This window comes from Cajanus cajan, chromosome 2 (assembly GCF_000230855.2).
Source record: "Cajanus cajan strain Asha chromosome 2, NIPB_CcT2T_4, whole genome shotgun sequence".
Lineage (NCBI taxonomy): Eukaryota > Viridiplantae > Streptophyta > Magnoliopsida > Fabales > Fabaceae > Cajanus > Cajanus cajan.
This window is the reverse complement of record NC_138518.1, coordinates 46,140,064-46,152,167: the sequence shown is the minus strand read 5'-3', so window position 1 is coordinate 46,152,167 and position 12,104 is coordinate 46,140,064.

The window sequence follows — 12,104 nt, the reverse complement described above, 5'->3', positions numbered from 1 at the left end:
TAAGATACTGAATTATATGTCTTCGTTTATTGTTGCATGAGTTGTAGTGATGAATGCCAATGATTTTCGTCTAATATATGCAATATGTACATATGATATTGTTGTGACTTAGTTGTTTCTATGTGTCCTTTATATATATATTTATTTTTTGTCGAGTGGTTAGTAAGAAAATAAAAAGTTAATTAACAATCATATCAATAAGGCTTAAATATGTTGTTGCTAGTAGATGATATTGTATATCTATTATTGTAGATGTTGTGTTGCTTTAAGTTGCAAGTTGAAAGTAGAATTTTATTGCTGTTTATTATATGTTGATGCTATTTTTTTATGTTTATTGTTGTGAGCTTACCCTAGCGTGTTTTTCCTATGTGGTTGGGACTGCGATGACCATACCTTGGTATGTGAGCAGATCAGGATAGGTGCTCTGCTGGACTGGGTGAGCTTCGAGACTCAGCAGGAGGGCTAACGTTGTAGTTAGTTGATTGGTAGCTTTTGACTACCTAGTTGTTGTATAGGGTATTATTTTCTTACTTTCAGTTATATATATTATGAGACTTTTTAGTTGTGTATTCTCATTATACATATAATTGTTTAGTAGTGAGATTTTATTTTTATACTTGTATTTGGACGCTATAGACAGTGTGAGACCTAGCGGGTCGTTACACTTTTATGGTATCAGAGCAGGTCGAGCCTAGTGAAATTGAATTCGGTCGCTAAATTAGAAATTTTGATTTTTTTTTAGCGATAGAATTGAATTCGGTCGCTAAATAGTAGTTAAATTTAGCGACAAAATTGAATTCGGTCGCTAAATCAGAAATTTTGATTTTTTTAGCGACAGAATTAAATTTGTCGCTAAATATTAGTTAACATTAGCGATGGAATTGAATTCGGTCGCTAAATAAAAAAATTTGATTTTTTTAGCGAAAGAATTAATTCAATTGCTAAATATTAGTTATAATTAGCGATGAAATTCTATTCAGTTGCTAGATATTAGTTAAAATTAGCAACAGAATTCTATTCGGTCGCTAAATATTAGTTAAAATTAGCGGCGAGGTTCTATTAGCTCGCTAAATAAAACAAAAAAATTTATAAATTGCTTAAAAGTGATGATAATATTGTTGTTGAGTATCAATCCCATTTTCTTTTTTTGTAAGAGCAAGACATTAATTTATAATAAAAAAAATATTTATATGCACTCCTACATAATTAATACCAATAGTTATTTATGTGAAAAAATATTTAGAGGTTTTTTTTTTTTACAATTGGATTTTTAGGCATTTTTTTTAATTAGAGTATATGATTTTTTTAAAATTTCTTATTTATTTTGATCCATATTTATAATATATATTTCTAACTTATGATAACTTTATTTTTAAATAAATTTTTATATTTAAATTTTATTGATAGAAGAGATGTGATATCTTAAGGGAAAAAAATTATAACATCCTCTCTTTTTCTAATAGGAAGAGTACAAATGTATTTTCTCAACTATTAGTATTTTTTTATTGTTGTGTGATAAAATTTATTATTTTAAATTATTTAACTAGAATCTTATTAATAATTTTCTATATGATTTTAATATTTTTGTATAACTAATATTTGATTTTAAACTTGATATGAAAATATTATGATATAACTAGATAAGATTTTAAATTAGTATTTTATTAATGGTTGATAATTAGAAAATAAAACAAGGATAAATGCATTTTTTGAAATTATATCTTAGATTTAAGATGAATAAATATATTAAGTTAATTAATAATTTATTTAAAATGTTAAAATTTAATTTATAAAATAATATTTTAAAAGGGAAGGGTTATAATAACATCGGTGTAACTTTTACTAAGTATTACATCACTCAATAACTTTATATTAAATTGTGAATTTTATAAATTCAACTGCTAGATTGAAATTTTTTTACTGTTAGATCATATATACAAAATTTTATATGAATTCAAAATGATTTGATACTTCATTATTGTAAAACAAAATTGACGTAATATATACATTTCAAATAAAATATGAGCACTTTGATTACTTTTAAGTTGTTGTTCAATTTTAATAAAAATTGATATAAACATATAAAGTGATATGAACTTTTAATCTAACGGTTGAATTTACAAAATTCACATTTAATATAAAGTTATTGAGCGGTGTAATACTTAGTAAAAGTTATACCGGTGTTATTATAACCCTTCTCATTTTAAATATATAAATTATTACTTAAAATTTTAAATTTATAATAAATAATTTAAATTGTATCATAAAATTAATTTTAAATAGAAATAAGTAGATTGTTAATTATAAAAGTAAGTATATATATAAATAAAGATTAATTAAATATAATATAATTATTATTATTAGTAATTTAATTATTATATATATTATTATATATTTATAACGGTCCGGATACACTAAAATGATAAGGATTCTAAGATAATATAAGTATGAGATTGGATAGTTAAGGATGACTTAAATGAATTAATTTGGACTACTTATACTAACAACATGCATCTACTTTTCAATAGCTTATCTCATCAGAACTTCACAGTTAAGCGTGCCTGACTTGGAGTAATATAGGGATAGGTGACCTTCTGGGAAGTTTCCAAAAATTGTGTAATTAAGGACAAAACATGCTAAAAAGTTAATTATTGTGAAATAAAATCCTTAAGAGAGAATTTCAAGCGGTTATTCTTGGAGAAATACTTTCCACGAGATGTGAGACAAAGGAAACAGGTGGAATTCCTTGAGTTAAAGCAAGGAGAGAATTTTGTGGCTGAGTATGTAACTAAGTTTGAAGACTTGGTTAGATTCTGTCCCATGTATGATGGTGTGGGTAATGAAGAGGACAAGTGTGTGAAGTTTGTGAGTGGTCTTCGCCCTGAGATCAAACAAGTTTTCAATTACCAAGGGATCATTCAATATCATGAACTGGTGAACAAGTGTCAAGTCTATGATGTGAACAACCGTGCTAGAGTAACTCATTATAAGAATGGAGCACCCATGAAGAATCATAATAAGTTTGGGTCATCTAGTAAGGGTAAGCCTTACACCAAGTTTGTTGGGGATTCAAGTTCTAAAGTGAATAACCAAGGTTCAGTGCAACAAAGGAGTCAAGCTCCAATGACTAGCCAAACTTCTAGAGGGGGGAGTACGGGTTCTGTTCTACGCAACAATTGCTTCAAATGTGGGAAGCAAGGTCATAGGGCATATGAGTGTTGGGTGCCAAGAGTAATAGCATGTTACAACTATCAAGAGAATGGACACAAAGCTCAAGAGTGCCCCAAGAACAAGAAAGGAACAACAGAGGTTGGTGGGAGCGCTAGCAAACCTAGGGCGGTGGGAAGGGTGTTTGCCTTGAGTAGTGCTGAAGCTACTCAATCCGAAGACTTAATCCAGGGTATGTGTTTCATCAATGGAACTTCTCTAATTGTTTTGTATGACTCTGGTGCAACTCACTCTTTCATATCACATGCGTGTGTGTCCAAATTAAAATTACTTGTTTCTTCTTTGTCTTTTGAATTAATAGTAGAGACACCAACTAGTGATTCAGTTTCTACTTCTGATGTCTGTATAAAGTGTCCTTTGAGTATTGATGGTAGAAATTTCATGGTTGACTTAATTTGTTTGCCTCTAAGTCAGCTAGATGTTATTCTGGGTATGGACTGGTTATCTTCTAATCATGTCCTTTTGAATTGTACTGATAAATCTATTGTTTTTGGCGAGCTTATTGAAAAGGTGAGTAAGGACTTTTTGAGAGTAATGTTTTGGTGAATGAACTTCCTGTTATGTGTGACTTTTCGGATGTCTCCTCTGATGATATGTCTAGCTTACCACCTACAAGAGAAGTAGAGTTTTCCATAGACTTAGTACCAGGAACAGGACTGATTTCTATTACACCTTATAGGATGTCACCCGTAGAGTTAGTGGAGCTTAAGAAACAAATAGAAGACTTGTTGGAGAAGGGGTTTGTAAGGCCTAGTGTATCACCTTGGGGAGCACCTATACTCTTAGTTAAGAAGAAGGATGGTATCATGAGATTGTGTGTAGATTACCGCCAATTAAATAAGACAACCATTAAGAATAAGTATCCATTGCCTAGGATAGATGACCTTATGGACCAGTTGGTGGGTGCTAGTGTATTTAGTAAAATTGACCTTAGATCGGGGTATCATCATATTAGAGTTAAAGGTGAAGATGTACCCAAGACAACATTTAGGAATCGATATGGACATTATGAGTATCTAGTAATGCCTTTTGGTGTGACGAATGCTCCAGCAATTTTTATGGATTACATGAACCAAATTTTTCATCCGTATTAGGAACAATTTGTAGTTGTCTTCATAGACGACGACATACTAGTTTATTCCAAGAATAGAGAGGAGCATAAGGAACACTTAAAGGTAGTACTTTAAACCCTCAGGGAGAGATAACTTTATGCCAATTTGTCTAAGTGTAACTTTTGGCTAGAAGAGGCGAGTTTCTTAGGACATGTGATTTCTAGTGGGGGTATAGCAGTAGATCCATCTAAAGTTGAGGCCGTGCTTAAGTTGGAGACACCTAAGTCAGTTAGTGAGATTAGGAGCTTCCTTGGATTGGCTGGGTACTATAGAAGATTCATAGAAGGATTCTCTAAGTTAGCATTACCCTTGACAAGTTTAACTAGGAAAGGAGTTGTGTTGGTGTGGGATAGTAAATGTGAGAATAGTTTCCAAGCCCTTAAGGAGAAGTTGACTAGTGCACCTGTTTTAGTGTTGCCTGACCTTAGTAAGACTTTTGTGGTTTATTGTGACGCTTCTAAGATGGGTTTAGGTGGAGTGTTAATGAAAGAAGGAAAGGTTGTATTTTATGCATCTAGACAATTTAAAATACATGAGAAGACTTACCCCACCCGTGATCTTGAATTAGCAGCTGTAGTATTCACACTTAAGATTTGGAGACATTATTTGTATGGTTCAAAATTTGAGGTGTTTAGTGATCATAAGAGTCTTAGGTATTTATTTGACTAAAAGGAATTAAATATGAGGTAGAGGAGACGGTTAAAGTTTCTTAAGGACTATGATTTTGATCTTAGTTATCATCTAGGCAAAGCCAATTTGGTGGCTAATGCTTTGAGTACGAAATCTTTGCATTTGTCTTCTTTTATGATTAGGGAGCTGGACCTTTTGGCTCAATTTACACACTTGAGTTTGACTTGTGAAGTGACCCCTAGTAGTGTGAGACTAGGTATGACTCGGGTGACTAGTGAATTATTGAGGGAAATCGGAGAAGCACAGTTGGTGGATTCGTTCTTAGTTACTAGGCGTAATGCTATAGGACAAGGTATTGAAGGAGAATTTACTTTGGGTGTAGATGGAGTGTTAAGATTTAGAGACCGAGTGTGTGTGCCTAGTGACCCTACACTTAGACGGTTGATCCTAGAGGAAGGAGATAGGAGCAAGCTTAGTTTTCACCCAGGAGCAACTAAGATGTATCAAGACCTTAAGAAGGTATTTTGGTGGCCTAGGATGAAGAAAGACACAGCTGAATTTGTGAGTGCCTGTTTAGTGTGTCAGAAGGCTAAGATAGAACATTAGAAACCTTCTAGACTACTTCAGCCTTTGAGTATACCCGAGTGGAAGTGGGATAACATTTATATGGACTTTGTAGTTGCTTTGTCTATGACTGTGAAAGGGAATGATTTCATTTGGGTTATTGTTGATAGGTTGACTAAGAGCGCACATTTCTTACCTATTAACATTAGGTATTCTCTAAAGAGATTGGCTAGACTGTATATTGATGATACTGTGAGATTACATGCAATACCATCTAGCATAGTGTCAGACATGTTGAGCTTAGGAGAGCTGAAAAAGAGTTTTGATGATCACAACAGCCGGAAACAACAAGTGTGCAACAACAACATTGAACACAAAAACAAAGTCAAGGAAGTTCATGAAAAATGCTTTGAAGTATAGCTATGTAATAGTGTTTAGGAAATAAAGTGTTAAAAGAATTGTTATATTTGTGCTTGTGTGTGTGCTTTGTGCATTAAGCAAATCTTGTCTAAAAACAAGTAGGGAGTAGATGATGATGAGTTGAGAACATTGGAAAATTATTTTGAGACTTAAAATGAAGTTTTAATAACTGACTCAAAATAATCGATTATTGTTAAATATAATCGATTATTTCAGCAAATGGGCTAAGTGGAATGCCTTGCTGTAATAATCAATTATTTGCCAAAATAATCGATTATTTCAGAAACAACTCTCTGGAATAATCGATTATCCAGCTAAATAATCGATTAAATTGTTCTTGGTTGATTTCCAGAAATCTGAAGAACAAAATAATCGATTATTCTTTAAAATAATCGATTATCTGGGTTTGAACTTTTATAAATAGACTTGAACTATTTTGAAACATAAGACAATTGAGTGAGAACTGATAATCAACTTCTAAAAGCACTTTAGAGAGTCTGTGTGACATCTTGGAAAGGTTTCTTTGTGAAATTCCAAGAAGAAAAACATTTGTGAAAGAACTTGTGAAAATCATCATCATCATCATACTCTTGAAAGAGAAGGACAAAGAATTGTTCAAGAATTCCAGGTGAATTCGTTTCATTTTTGTTTCTTTGTGAATCTTTGTGGAAAATCTTGAGAAGGGTTTCTCAAGTGATTAAGGTTCTTGTAGTGGGATCTACAAGGGGTACTTTCTTGGGGTCAAGAAAGTGATTATCTTTTAGTAGTGAAGTATATGCATGTGTGTTTGCTTGTAAACCTTCTTGCTTAAAGATAGTGGAAAAATCTTAATCAGGTGGTGATTAAGGACTGGATGTAGGTCACATGTGGAGTGGCTGAACCAGTATAAAAGACTTGTGCAATCTTCTTCAACCTTATCTCTTGTTTTGTAATTTCTTGATTGAGTTTTAAGGAAGATAAAATTTGATTAACAAGTGAATGTAATTCTTGATGTTTTAAATCTGTAAATTGAACATTGTTGATGAACCTCATGATGTTGTAATCAAGTTAGCATATTGCATTCATATTATCATAACAAGTCTTGAGAAGTGCTTCAAGTGAGAATTCTGTCATAGAAAAGTTTGTAATTGAAAGTGAAGATCCAAAAACTCTGATAAATTTTTAAAGGGTCATTGAATCCAATTCACCCCCCCTCTTGGATTTGGCCATTCTTTTCTAACAATTGGTATCTAGAGCAAGGTTCTTGAGAGTTGTTCAAGACTTAAAAATGGCCAACAACAACCTACCCTATGGCGAGGGTGTCTCTATACATAGACCTCCTGTTTTCAATGGTGAAAATTATGTCTATTGGAAAATTAGGATGAGAATTTTCATTGAAGCTATTGATATTGCTGTATGGGATGCTATAGAAAATGGACCCTATGTTCCAATGAAAAAGAATGATGATGGTGAGCTTAAGGAGAAACATTGGAGTGAGTGGAGTGATGAGGAAAGGAGAAGAGCCCAACATGATAAGAGAGCAAAAAATATAATCACATCTGCATTGTCTATTGATGAATTTTTCAGGATTTCACAATGCTCATCAGCTAAAGAAATGTGGGACACCTTGCAAGTCACTCATGAAGGAACAAGTGATGTCAAAAGATCAAGAAAACATACTCTCATTAGAGAATATGAATTGTTTAGAATGCAAAATGGTGAATCCATCTCTGATTTTCAAAAAGGATTTACACATTTGATAAATCACCTTGTTGATCTTGGCAGGAAATTTGAAAAGGAAGAGCTGAATCTAAAAGTGCTGCAATGCTTGGATAGAACATGGCAAGCAAAGGTGACAGCCATTGAAGAATCAAAGGACTTGACCTCCTTAACATTAGCTACTCTCTTTGGAAAATTAAGGGAGCATGAACAAAAGCTGCACATATTTGATGAACATGAGCAGCAAGACAAGAAAGGTAAAGGATTGTCATTGAAGGCTCTAAAATCTGCCAAAGGAAAAGAGGTATATGAAGAAACAAGCTCCGATGACTCCGAAACCGAAAATTTCAACCTGCTAGTGAAGAAATTCAGAAAGTTTATAAGAAGAAAAAGAAACTCTCCCTATAAGTTCAACAAAAAGCCAAACAAGAAAGAGGAAGCATCCTCCTCCTCCTTCAATTGCTTTGAATGCGGAAAGCCTGGACACATGAAAGCTGACTGTCCAAATATCTTAAAGAAGCAACAAGAGGAGAAGAAGTTTAAGAAAAATGCAAAAGGAAAAAGAGCCTATATTGCTTGGGAAGACAATGACTCAAGCACAACAAGTGGAGAATCTGAAAGTGAGGAAAACAATCTGTGTTTGATGGCTGGAACTGCACAAGACACAATAGTAAGTGACTCAGACCTTGAATCAAATCCTGATTATGACCAACTTCAAGAAGCTTTCATTCAAATTCATGAAGAGGCTGTCAAATTAGGTGCCTCAAATTTAAAATTGAAAAACAAGCTGAAATGGTATGAAAATGCTTTAATTAAAGCTGAACAAAAATTTGAAGATTTGAAGCATGAGCATGATGATCTTCAAACTATGTTTAACTTTAGTGAAGCTCATTCCTTAAAAGATGTTTGTGAACATTGCAAAGTTTTTGAAAAGGAAAATGCTGATTTAAAATTCACACTTGCAAGGTTCACAAAGGGAAATGCAAATTTGAACATTCTTTTGGGAAAACAAAGAAACACTTTTGATAGGAGTGGACTTGGCTTTAATCCAAGCACAAGCATACCATTTGAGTCTAGGAAAGTAGCTTTTGTGAAAAGTCAAAATTTTAGAAAACTCAAAAGTAACTTTTCTAAACAAGCAACTTGTTTTTATTGTTGTAAAATGGGTCATACTATTAGGAACTGTTACTCAAGAAAATTTGGAGTTCCAAGTGGAAAAATGATTTGGGTTGAGAAGAGTCAAGGGCTGAGAACTAACCAAAAAGGACCCTCCACATGGGTACCTAAATTTTTCCTCTGAATTTATTTTGTAGGAATGCTTGAGGGCCAAAAATTTGCTGTGGTATCTTGATAGTGGCTGCTCAAGGCACATGACCGGGGATCCCTCCAAATTCTCAAGTCTGAAATTGAAGAATGAAGGGTATGTTACCTATGGTGACAACAATAAAGGCAAAATTCTTGGTCATGGAAATATTGGTAATTCCTCCTCTCAAACATTGATTGAAAATGTTTTGCTTGTTGATGGCTTGAAACATAATTTGCTGAGTATTAGTCAATTGAGTGATAAAGGCTTTAAAATTGAATTTGATGACACATGTTGCTTAATTTGTGATAAAAGGAGTAAAGAAATCAGATTTATAGGAAAAAGGATTGACAACATATACATGCTAGACTTAGAGCATTCAATAGCAATGTCAAACACTAAATGTCTAATAACTCAAGAAGAAAATATATGGCTTTGGCATAGGAGAGCTGCACACATTCACATGGATCACTTAAATAAATTGAGTAGGAAAGAATTGGTGGTTGGTCTACCTAAACTCAAGTTTGGAAAAGACAAATTATGTGATGCTTGTCAAAAGGGCAAGCAAGTGAAGGCTAGCTTTAAAAGCAAAAATCAGATTTCAACATCTAGACCTTTGCAATTAATTCACATGGATTTGTTTGGTCCATCAAGAACAATGAGCTTAGGTGGAAACTACTATGGCTTAGTAATTGTTGATGACTACTCAAGATATACATGGGTTATGTTTCTTGCAAATAAAAATGATGCTTTCACTGCCTTTAGAAAATTTGCTAAGCTTGTTCAAAATGAGAAGTGTTTAAACATCACCTCTATAAGAAGTGATCATGGAGGTGAATTCCAAAACATCATGTTTCAAAAATTCTGTGAGGAACATGGTATAAACCATAATTTCTCAGCACCTAGGACACCTCAACAAAATGGAGTTGTTGAGAGGAAAAATAGGTCCTTAGAAGAACTTGCAAGAACAATGTTAAATGAAACAAACCTACCAAAATACTTTTGGGCTAATGCTATTAACACAGCTTGTCATGTGTTAAATAAAGTTCTGATTCGGCCTATTTTAAAGAAAACACCCTATGAAATCTATAAAGGAAAGAAGCCTAACATTTCCTATTTTAGAGTGTTTGGTTGCAAGTGTTATGTGCTGAACAATGGGAAAGAACAACTTGGGAAGTTTGATGCAAAGGCTGATGAAGCAATATTTCTAGGATACTCTACAAATAGTAAGTCTTATAGAATTTACAATAAGAGAACTTTAGTGGTAGAGGAATCTGTTCATGTAGTATTTGATGAAGTAAATAAGCAAGAGACAAGGCAAACAGAAATTGAAGATTTAAATGAATTGCTTGATCAACCCCTATTGGAGAGTGAACCAAATGAAAAATCTAAGGAGAGTGTATCACATGAGAAAGAAAAGGTAACATGTGAACAATTGCCAAAATAGTGGAAGACTTCTAGAGAATTATCAATAGATAACATAATTGGAAATATTGGTAAAAGTGTTACAACTAGGAGTGCTATCAAAAATATTTGCAACACTATGGCATTTGTTTCACAAGTTGAACCTAAGAACATTGATGAAGCACTTAAAGATGAGCATTGGTTAATGGCTATGCAAGAGGAACTAAATCAGTTTGAAAGAAATGAAGTGTGGGATTTAGTGCCATTACCAAAAGATTATCCAATTATTGGAACCAAGTGGGTTTTCAGAAATAAGCTTGATGAATCAGGAATAATTCTTAGAAATAAGGCAAGATTAGTGGCTAAGGGATATAATCAAGAAGAAGGAATTGACTATGATGAGACTTTTGCCCCTGTAGCAAGGATTGAAGCAATTAGACTACTTCTTGCTTATTCTACCATAAGGAATTTCAAGCTTTATCAAATGGACGTAAAAAGTGCTTTCCTCAATGGGCTGATACAAGAGGAAGTGTATGTGGAACAGCCACCTGGATTTGTGGACTTCAAAAATCCTAATCATGTGTACAAGCTCAAAAAGGCACTCTATGGCTTGAAGCAAGCTCCTAGATCTTGGTATGATAGGTTGAGCAAATTTCTAATTGAGAATGATTATGAAAGAGGAAAGGTGGACAATACATTGTATGTTAAGAGATTTAAAAATGATACAATGTATGTGCAAATATATGTGGATGATATTGTGTTTGGATCTACAAATTCCTCTCTTTGTGAAGAATTTGCCAAAACAATGCAAGGAGAATTTGAGATGTCAATGATGGGAGAACTTACCTTCTTTTTGGGATTACAAATCAAACAAATGCATGATGGAACTTTCATAAGTCAAAGCAAGTATTGCAATGAACTTTTGAAAAAGTTTGGTATGGAAGGGTGTAAGGAGGCTGCCACACCAATATCAAACAATTGCAATCTTGACTTAGATGAGAAAGAAATTGCTGTTGATAATTCAAAATATAGAGGTATCATAGGATCACTCTTATACTTGACAGCAAGTAGGCCTGATATAATGTTTGCTGTGTGCCTATGTGCAAGATTTCAAGCAAATCCTAAAGAATCTCATATGAAAAGTGTAAAGAGAATCCTTAAGTATTTGAAGGGTACAACTAATGTTGGTTTGTGGTATCCAAAAGGAGTATCATTGAGTCTAATTGGCTACTCAGACTCAGATTTTGCTGGGTGCAGGCTAGACAGAAAGAGCACAAGTGGAACATGTCACTTGTTAGGTAGTGCACTTGTTTCATGGCATAGCAAAAAGCAAGCTTGTGTTGCTTTAAGTACAACTGAAGCTGAGTATATAACAGCTGGAAGTTGTTGTACTCAAATCCTTTGGATGAAGCAACAATTAAGAGACTATGGAATTGAGTTGAACAAGATTCCTTTGAGGTGTGATAACACAAGTGCAATAAATCTGACCAAAAATCCAATTTTGCACTCTAGGACTAAGCATATTGAGATAAGACACTACTTTTTGAGAGATCATGTTCAAAGGAATGATTGTGTTGTGGAGTTTGTAGAGACAACCAAACAACTAGCTGATATTTTCACAAAACCTCTACCTAGAGAGAGGTTCAATCAATTGAGAATTGAGTTGGGAATAATTAGTGAAACAAGTTTGAATTGATTATGTTGTGAGAATGAATACAAGAGATGTGTGGAAGATAATATTTGGA